Source organism: Heloderma suspectum, chromosome 6 (assembly GCF_057233095.1).
Source record: "Heloderma suspectum isolate Gila_16-S chromosome 6, 16-S_ref, whole genome shotgun sequence".
NCBI lineage: Eukaryota > Metazoa > Chordata > Lepidosauria > Squamata > Helodermatidae > Heloderma > Heloderma suspectum.
In genome coordinates, this window is record NC_139463.1 from 59,677,728 (window position 1) to 59,688,229 (window position 10,502).

At 45.9% G+C, this 10,502-nt stretch overlaps 1 pseudogene; it reads right to left on the bottom strand.

Moving 5' to 3' along the window:
* Positions 1 to 264: 264 nt before the first annotated feature.
* Positions 265 to 9,854, bottom strand: LOC146340961 (vomeronasal type-2 receptor 26-like; annotated as a pseudogene).
* Positions 9,855 to 10,502: the final 648 nt, after the last annotated feature.

A 10,502-nucleotide genomic window follows, 5' to 3' on the forward strand; every position in this document is an offset into this window, starting at 1 on the left:
ATTGGAGTTGGTGGTGTCCGCTAAGGGTGACCTGTCAGGACGAGCCTTGCAGTTTAATTACTTACAGTTTTCTCAACAGGGGGCCCGTATTCAGCTTAGGAGGTCCAAGACTGACCAGGGGGGAAGGGGCATCAGCGTGTCTCTGTTTCCAGCCTCCGTGCCAGACCTCTGCCCGGTCACGGCATTGAGGGACTTTCTGAAGGTTTGAGGAAACCTGCCCAGCCCCCTTTTTTGCCATACAGACTCTTCTCCTTTAACCAAATATCAATTTTGGGCAGTCACACAGCGAGCATTAAAGGCACTGGGTTTGGGTGCTCTTCGTTTCAGCACACATTCCTTCCGGATTGGGGCTGCCTCCACCGCTGCGTCTCTGGGGTTCACATCAGACAAGGTGCAGTCGGTCGGTAGGTGGCGCTCCAAGGCGTATTGGGCATACATGAGGCCACTGCTGGGCCCTTAGCGTGTGTGGACATTTCCGTTCATTACTTTTCTTGTTCTTCTAGATCACTGGAGTGCGAGTGATCCAATGAAGGTGCTCATCTGCAGGCACAGTATGTTTTTTGGGGGCAGGTCGGAGGGCCTCCTCCAGCTGCGGATCCCAGCTAGGGCTCAGCCGCTATGCCACCATTCAGTGGTTGGGCAGATGCAGGATGCGTTGGGAGCGCCTCCTGCCCACGTTATTCCAGCAAGGGCTGGTGAAGATTCCCCCACAGATTCTAGTGTTGCACTTAGGGGGGAACAATTTAGGCCTGCTGAAAGGCAAGGCCCTGATTCTTCAAGCTCAGGAAGACTTGCAGCTGATTTGGCGTCGCTGGCCGGGAATCACCATTATCTGGTCCAACTTGTTGCCTAGAGTGGCCTAGAGGGATGGTTTGGATTCTCGTGCCATGGATAAGGCCCGTAAAAAGGTCAACAGAGAGACTGGGAACTTCCTGATCAAACAGGGTGACCGGACCATCATCCACCCCGACATTTCCCCTGTTCGGGGGATACTCTATAGGGCGGACAGTGTTGATCTCACCGAACTAGGCAATGATGTCTTTTTGGCCGATCTACGAAGGGGCATTTGGGAGTGTTTACTGTGCAGGTGGGGGGACAGCGAATAAGCAGAGGCTTGTTGCCCTCCTGTGGCGGCTCCGGGTGGGCTCTCCACTGGGGGAGTGGACAGGTGAGCATTCGTAGGCACCGTTTCAGGTGACTGGTAAGGCCCAAGGCTTCCAGCTCAGGGTTTTGTGGCCCCTGTTGGGAGATACGGCTTACCTTTGAGGCCAACCCTCCTCGCCTACTCGGGTTCTGTGGCTCGAGGGGGGGTGACAGGGGAAGGTCTCCCAGCCCAGAACTGGGTATGTCCGATTGGTGGGCGAGGGTAGACGCCTCGCCACAGACAACGAATGCCTCACTCTACACCTGTCATGTTGGTCTTGTTGGTGGTGTGCCCGCCACTGCTTTCTTCGCACATTATAATCTATCAATAAATGTGGCCCTGTTTATCCCAAATTGATTGGTGTCGTCTCGTCATTTCTCCCCCTGTCCACTCGCAATAGCCACACCATGGGCTTCTGAAGAGCTTGAGGCAATAAATTGTTGTCCATAATATGGGTGTTTTAATATTGCCTGGTGTCTCTTAGTTAGATGCGCTCTTGCAAAATTACAATGTCTGGAGAGTGCTTTTTAATTTCTGTTGTAACCCTTTTCCTTTTAGCAACTGTGCCACTTGACCACGTTCACACACACACAGAGGTCCCAGAAATGCACCACTAAACTTCTGCTGCTGCTTGGGCCTCTCCTCCACACGGCAGTGATTCCCCTCCTCACCACACCTGCACATTCCGAGGTCCACATGATGAGACACCCACAGACTTGCATTATGCATATAAAAAATATTTTTAAAAGGGAAGGAAATGGCATTTTAAAAATCAATTCCATCAACAACAGTGGAAAGGAATAGGAAAACATCAGACTCTAAAATAAGGAGCCTATACTTTTGTTCACAAATGACGGGCACCAAAGGGAGCCAACACAGGTTTTGAGGAACACTCTTGCATGACCAAGGTTTTTCTTCTTTTGTCTGTTAACTGCCCTTCCTCCTTCAGTATTTCACCAATCTCCTTAACATTTTCAGGTGATGTAAAACAAACATGTCTTCCTGGCATCTGCATTTTTCAGGAGGGATGGTGAAATCTTTTCGATTTTATAAAGCTTAGAACAACCCACCTGCCTGATTTCCATTCAACCTTACGGGACCCTGATTTTCCTGACACCTTATCTAAAAGGAGCTACAACTGTTCCTCCTATAACAGAGATGTGCATTGTTATTTTTCTAATGTTCAATAAAAGGTCCCTAATGTTGGAGGAATCTGTTATACTGTTGTCTCTTCTCTCAACCCAATTTTCCTTTTTTTCCACAACAGCGTATTCATATGTTTTACATTCCAACTCTGCAAATATGGGTGTCGCTGACATTCTTCATGACTGAACATAATGCATTCTTGCTGCTAGTATCACCCCTCTAATAGTGAGCTCAGGGGGCAAGTGCCAACAACAACCAAGCCACAATTGGGCTCCTGAGAAACAAGAGAGAAGGATGAGCATTCTGGAAGGAAACAGGTTGAGAGAAGCACTGAAACTTGAACACAATTTATTTTATCCTTTTTTATTTATTATCACATTTATATCCCGCCATGTTTCCTCTTGGAAGGAACTCAAGTTCCAGATGCCTCAACAGTGGCCAATAAAATAAAGTAAAACTTCCCCTCCCAAGACCAATCCAGTGAGAAGGACTGAGAATTGCATGGAGGAGAGAAGAATGTTCTCCTTATAGGGGAAGTGAGATCCATGCAATTTAGAGTATCTCAGAAGTGAACCTAACCTGAACCATACTGCAACTTTTTGTTGTACATCCAATGCATGCTATATAATGATTCCTGATACTGTGATGGTGTGATTTTTTAAATAATTATATGATTGAAATACGTCTAGGAGAAATATAAAGCCATACAGACAACCTTTTAAGTCCACTTCCAGTTGAATGGGGAAGAGCAAAAGCCCGATGTGGAAAGGACCCCGTAGTTTAAGGAATAACTCATCACATTTAACAATGTTATTGGCCTTTGTTTGGTGTACTTGACAGGAAACTAGAGAAGCAGGGCATGTTTCGAAGTGATAGGCACCCTAAGTCTTTCTCCTTATTAGATGATCTTTACAGTTGAGACTGGGCCTCAGCACTATGATGTAGCATTTGGGGAGGAAGATGCAAGCCAGGAGACCAGCCCCAGAGGCCAAGATGGAGAAGACCTCCACAGCCACCATGGACTTCCCCTTGGTGCTCAGGTAGGTGGGCACAAAGGAGACCCAAACACTACAAAACACCAGCATGCTGAAGGTGATAAACTTGGCTTCATTGAAGGCGTCAGGCAGTTTTCTGGCTAGGAAAGCCACCATGAAGCTGACGACAACCAGAAAACCCATGTAACCCAGGACAGTGTAAAACATAATGACTGAGCCTTAATTACATTCGACGATGATTTCTCCAGCCAGGGAATGGAAGTCCAAGACTGGGAATGGGGGAGAGGTCACCAGCCAGAAAGCACAGATAATTGCTTGGATGAGGGGACAGGCCAGGACAATGGAGTTTGGTAGTTGTCTCCCCAAGAGTTTTCTGGCCATGTTTCCTGGCTTGGTGGCCATGAAGGCCAGAACCACTGTGACAGTTTTTGCCAACACGGAAGAAATGGCAACGGAGAAGATGATGCCAAAAGCAGTTTGACGTAGAAGACACATGACTTTCGTGGGGCGACCGATGAACAGAAAGCAGCAGAAGAAACAGAGCAGGAGAGAAAGGAGAAGGACATAGGTGAGGTCTCGATTGTTGGCTTTGACGATGGGCGTGTCACGGTGTAGAATGAAGGTGGCCAACACTACAGATGTAATCAGAGAGAGGAAGAGAGTCAGAGAAGCTAAAATGAACCCCAGTGTATCTTGGTAGGAAAGGAAGTGGATCTTCTTGGGGAAACAGTGGTCTTGGTTGCTGTTTGGATGTTGATCTTCTGGGCATGGGTCACAGTGATCTGCATCTGGAATGAGCAGAAGTATCTCAAACATGACATAGATGTTCTTTACGTGGGGACAGTGCAGCCCACAAAGAAGGAGATGGAGATATCAGTTCCCTAGCTTACTGTACATATAAGCATGCAATGTCCCTTTTAGTATTTTCTCTTTACATTTCAACAACATATTGCATAAGAGCAGAGTCAGGAAAGGTACAAGATTCTCCTTTTCACCTGTGTAGAATAGCCCATGCTAGCAGACATTCCATATTCTGCAAGAAGAAAAATCAGAAGTCTGTAACCAGAACTTAAAAACTGTTAAGTGTAAGAACATCACCACAGCTTCTCACCTGCAGTGCCTTCTGAATGGGAAAATAAATACATAAATAACTCTCTGTCATTTGCTTCAGATGAGGCACTTTCTTCAGAGGAGATGTGTTGGTGCAGAGGCTGGGATATAGGTTGCAGAAAACAATATAGATTAAACAGCAGTTTCTTTGACATTGTAGTATCATGCTCCAGTTGCTACAACAACTGATCACCGCTCAGCTTCATGTCTAATGCCCAAACAACGGAGATTGGAAACATGGTGTTTAAAACACTGTGCATGGAAAGGTGAGCCAATGCAGCTATCTGAGGATAATATTATCCTTTATTATTTAAATAGGTTCCTTCAGGAAATTGTGAATAGTCTGCAAAAGAGTAAACCACCGAGTTATGCAATCCCCAGTGGTTCTTATGGGGAAAATATGCATAGGTTAAATGGCTATGTCTTCTCCTTGCCCATGATCTTCCCATGCTAATCCCAGTATGCTCTGCACTTTGACAAGGCTCTGAATGCTTGAGCTACCTGTCTGGTTGGAAATCGTCCCTTCTGGACAACGATCTCATCTGTAGCAGCAAACCGCCTTCCCCTCTGGAACTTTTCTCTGGTGTCCTGGAGAGCAACGTTCCACACACCTTGCAGATGGAGAAACCTAAAAGGGAAGAGAGAAATGGTTGAGGGTTTACATGCAATGGATGTCGCACAAAAATACGACAGAGTTACTCAACAAGAGTTTCCCATTACACAATGCATAGGATCACCAATTTAAAAAGTCTGAATCTTTTCTGCAGGTTACTTAGAATCATCCTAATGGAAGCTGATGTGAATATATATGCTCATAGAGAAACAAAAGCATGAAGCTGCCTCCTACTGCATCAGATCCTTGGTCTACCTAGCCCAGTATTGTCTGTACTGAATGGAAGTGCCTCTCCAAGGTTTAAGACAAGGACCATTTCCCAGCTATACCTGGAGATGCCAAGGACTCTACCTGGGATTTTGCATGCAAAGATGGATCTTTCTCACTGGACAAGGACCCCTCCCTGCTCTCAGTAGGCTTTTGGTCTCATCTAGGAAGGCACCTTTCATGCTCAAGTGATAGAACTACAACAGTCTTTATTGCCCCCATGACATTCACTTCAAACCCACCTCTGTAGCCCACACTATTGCATCAGAGTGAACAGTGAAGTCCTGGTCAGGTGGAGCTTCTGGATCCACCTGTCCAACTTTGATGTGAGCAAAAGATATATTTGAGAAGAAAACCCAGTTCACAATATCATATCTCTCTCCCTTTTTAAAGAAAGAGACTTCATCTCCAGCACTGTTGTTAAACCGGACATTCCTCAAAGAGGCAAGAATCTGAAATGGAAGAGAGAATTATAAACAGGGTAATTGTGAGTGAGTTCTGGTGTCTTCTGACATTCTGTGACTGCCATCTAGTTAGGAGACAACTTCTTTTTTCTTTACTTGATTGCTTAGTTCAACACTGAAGATGCATTAAGATGGGTTCATTGGCCAATTGCTCAAATATACTCGCCAGGTGGTTTGGCCTTTCTTCTTTGGTGTCTCCTTTCTGCAAAACACCCTCATATCCTTGCCTTTGTGCCAGAGGAAGAAGGGTGGTGCCATCGAGGCGAACAACACCTGAGGAGATCTCATGCTGCCTGGCAAGAATGAACATGGGGCAGGGAGGGGGGAGACGTAGGGATGGCGGAGAATTCCGCCATGGATTTCAGTGAGGCCAAATGCACTGGCATTCGGCCCCCCAAAATCCATGGTGGAACGGCCTACCATCCCATGCTACCCCCATGGATTCCACCCGGGATGAAGCTTACCTGGGGGGGATGTTCCGGATGGCAGCATCTCCGGCGGCGGCGGCTAGTCTTTCGACCGGCTGCCACAGCCGCCATTGTCGTCCTGGTCTTTGCCATGATAGTATTTACATAGCCTATCATGGCTGGGGGGGGGGGGAACGGCGTACGCAAATGGTGGCAGCTACGGTGGCTGCCATTTGCATTCCCTATTTTTCGCCGTTTTAGTCTACGTAAATATTTACATAGGCTATTACGGCGAAAAAAAGGGGAACGCAAATAGCGTAGTGGGTGCTATTTACATTCCTTTTTTTCTGCTGTTTTAGCCTACGTAAATATTTATGTAGGCTAAAATGGGAAAAATAGAGAACACAAATGGGGGCCGCCATAGCTGCCGCCATTTGCGTATGCTGTTTCCCCCCCCCAGGATCACCTCCCCCCCATCGAGGATTACAGGGGGAGGGGTGGAGCGCCTCCCCCCCACCATGAACACAATCCGCGAAAAGGTAAGTGACTTTTGTACATCCCTAGGGAGAAGCGGCCTGTTGTTTGCTCCGGGAGATGAGGGGTGGGGCGAAGAAGACTATGTATTTGGGGTGACAGCTTGCTTGGTTCTTCCTCCTCAGTAGTCACTGTTTTAAATTCAGGATTATCACAGAAGCACCATTGCTGTCAACTGCTTTTTCCTCAGTGCTCTTTCAGGGAAATGATAGGCATGGAAGAATATCTATGGGGAATGTCTCTATTGGGATCTTTAGATTGGAACAACAGCCCTTCTCCTAGGCACAACCTTTGCCTTCAGGATCAGACCACTGAGAAACCACCAAGGAACCTTTCATAAGATTGCCAGCTCTCGACAAGGACATTACCTGCCATGGCTGAAGATTCAGCAGCCTCTTGCCTCCCCCTCTCAATGTATGCTTGGATCCAGATGAGGACACAGCATGTAACGTGTGTGCAATGGAATAGACAGCATTGTAGATACTGTAACTGTAACTGGACATGGTCATTTCAAGCATATGGCTCGGCACATCCCGTACCTTCTTCTCCCCAGTACAGCTCCTCCTTCCCCTCGGAGAGATTTCTCCTGATTTCAGAAACTGACAGGCAAATGCGAATTCCCACCATTTTTGGAGAAAGACATCTCCTTGTGGTCGGTGTGGATTTAAGGCCCAGAGAAAATGTGTGAATTCTGGCACATCCCTGCTTTGGACTCTGAAATGCAAAGCACCATGGAAGAATTTGGCCTGGTTTAAATTTTGGCCTTTATCAGAAGTTTCCGAATGGGCTGTCAGGATCCAAACTTTCCTAAATGGGGTCTTGGTCTTTTTGTCATGAATAGCCAAGAAGACTCTTAACATGTGTAAAACGTTGGGGTCCCCAAAGACGATTATCACTTGGGGTTCAAACCAAGCACTAGGAATAGATCCAGATAGTGCTTGTTGTAGAAGGAGAGGGTTTGTTGGCTCAAACATGTCAGTGAAGGCTACACAGATGTCCTTCTGCTTGAGCATTGGTGTCAGTGTCTGGATGAAGTTTTCTCCACTCTCCTCAGTTAAGGCAACCAGTCCAATCCAGTTCCAATGAAAATGCAGGAGCAGGCAGGCAAGGCCCACATATTGAGCAATTCCATTAGTATCAATCCGGTAGAAGGAAGGAAATTCTGCTTTTTCTCCCGGAACAGGGTCAACCAAACCATAACCGAGCTGAAAGACAATATTCTTGTTAGTCTACTGCAGTGAATTTGTGCTCCTTTAAGGACTGACACATTTTTAATGGCATAACCTTCCATGGACTGCTACAGCCAGCGTCAGATGCATGAAGTGCTATCCAGAAGGAAGACATCCATTTGAAACACAGGTGTCTAATATGAAATGAAGCTCTCTTTAAGCCCCCCCCCCCTACTGTGAATATCAATCTAAAAGTCAGGGCTGCCATGGAGGTAACCTTGGCACAGTTTCTAGCCATTGTCCTGAAGAGGACCATGTCACTATCCTGAAGCAAAAGGACACTTTCTAAGTGTGGTGGGGATTTAGGGTCCCTACCCAAATACGATAGTTTGGTCAAACAGTTCCATTGTGTGTCAAAATCCATTAGGACACACAAAATTGAAAATGTAACATAATGTTAGTGGGTCTTAATCAGAAACCTCGTAAGTTCCTCCACTCCAAACAATTTCTGTTTTCATCCCATGCTGTGTGGCTGAAACAGAAGCTCTTTTATATGGAAATGTGTCCCAATACATAAAGCACTGACACATTTTATATTGTTGTGGGTTCAGGTTCCCACAATCACTGGAGGGTTTAATGAAATGCATTAACCGACTGCAGCAAAATCAAGAAGGAGTCTTGTGTCACCTTGTTCAAGAACACAAGTTCAGAAGAAGAGCCATGCTGCCTCACACCAAGGGGCCATCTAGCCCACCATTCTTTTCCCACAGTGGCCAACCAGCTGTCAACTGGGAACCCCCCAGGAGGACACAAGTGCAACAGCACCCTGCCGGCCATGTTTCCCAGCAATAGGTCTACATAGGCATACTGCCTCTGATCCTGGAGGTAGCACATGGAAATCAGGACCAGGAGCCATGGGTGGCCTTCTCCTCCAGGAATTCATCTAACCCCCTTTTAAAGCAATCTAAGTTGGTGGCCATCACTACATGCTGTGGTAGTGAATTCCATAATTTAACTATGCACTCTGCGAAAAAAAAGCCTTCCTTTTCTCTGTCCTGAGTCTTCCACCAATCAGCTTCATGGGATGATACCAGGTTCTAATATTTTGAGAGAGGCACAAAAATATCTCCCTATCCACATTCTCCACACCATGCATAATTTTGTACACCTCTATCATGTCTCCCCTTACTGTTGTTTTTTTCCAAGCTGAACCAGCCCAGTTGTTGTAACCTTCCCTCATGGGGGAGATGCTCCAGCCCCTTGATCATCTTAGTTGCCCTTTTCTGCACTTTTCCCAGCTCTACAATATCTTTTATTGCCTGGTTGCACCAGGATGACATTTTCATGATGCTCTCCACCGCAATCTCAAGAACGTTTTCTTGGTCAGTCACCACTAGCTCATATCCCATCAGGTTATACTTGAAGTCGGGCTTTTTTGTCCCAACGTGCATCACTTTGCATTTGCCTACACTGAACCTCATTTGCCATTTGGATGCCCATTCTCCCAGTTTGGAGAGATCCTTTTGGAGCTCCTCACAATCCCTTTTTGTTTTAACCACCCTAAATAAGTCGGTGTCATCGGCAAACATGGACAGTTCACTGCACACTCCTCATTCCAGACCATTTATGAACAATTCAAAAAGCATTGGTCCAGTACAGAACCTTGTGGGACCCCACTATTTACATCCCTCCATTGGCAGAATTTACCATGTATTCTTACTCGCTGCTTTCTGTTCTTTAATCAGTTACTGATCCATAAGAGGACCTGTCCTCTTATTTCATGACTGCCAAGTTTGCTCAGGAATCTTTGGTGAGCAGCTGTGTCAAAAGCTTTTTGGAAGTACATGTAGACAATGTCTACTGGATCACTCCTGTCTACATGTCTAATGAAACTCTCAAAGAACTCTAAAAGGTTACCGAGACAGGACTTACCTTTGCAGAAGATGCATTTATTCTCTTCCAGCAAGGCTTGTCCTTCTAGAGGCTTGCTAATTTTTTCTTTCATAATGCTTTCAACCAATTTACCCAGAATAAATGTTAAGCTAGCGGGCTTGATATTTCCCGGATCGCCCCTGGATCCCTTTTTAAAAATTGGTGTTACATTGGCCATCTCTCAGTCCTCTGGTACAGAGGCTGATCTTAGGGACATGATGCATATTTTGGCTAGAAGATCAGCAATTTCATACTTGAATTCTTTGAGAACTCTAGGATGGATACCATCTGGGCCCGGTGAATTTATTTGCTTTCAATTTATCCATAAGGTTGAGAACTTCATCTCTGGTCACCACTATTTGTCCCAATTCCTCAGACTCCCTTCTTGAAAACATCAGTTCAGGCACAGGTATCTGTCCTATATCTTCTGCAGTGAAGACAGATGAAAAGAATTCATGCAGCTTCTCTGCAATATCCTTGTCCTCATTTATTTCTCCTTTAGGAGGAGGTTTGTTTGTGAATCTTTAAGGTGTTGCAAGACTCCATTTTTTACTCCCAATCCAAAGCTTTTTCTTATGTAACAGACCCATTGCTGATTGGGATTAGTCAAACAATAGAGACCTGAGATTTCTGGCTACGACCAAGGCTATCATGGGGAGGACTCCTACTCCTCCCGTCCAAAATCAAGGCAACACACCCGCTGCATGGGCGGAAATGGTTT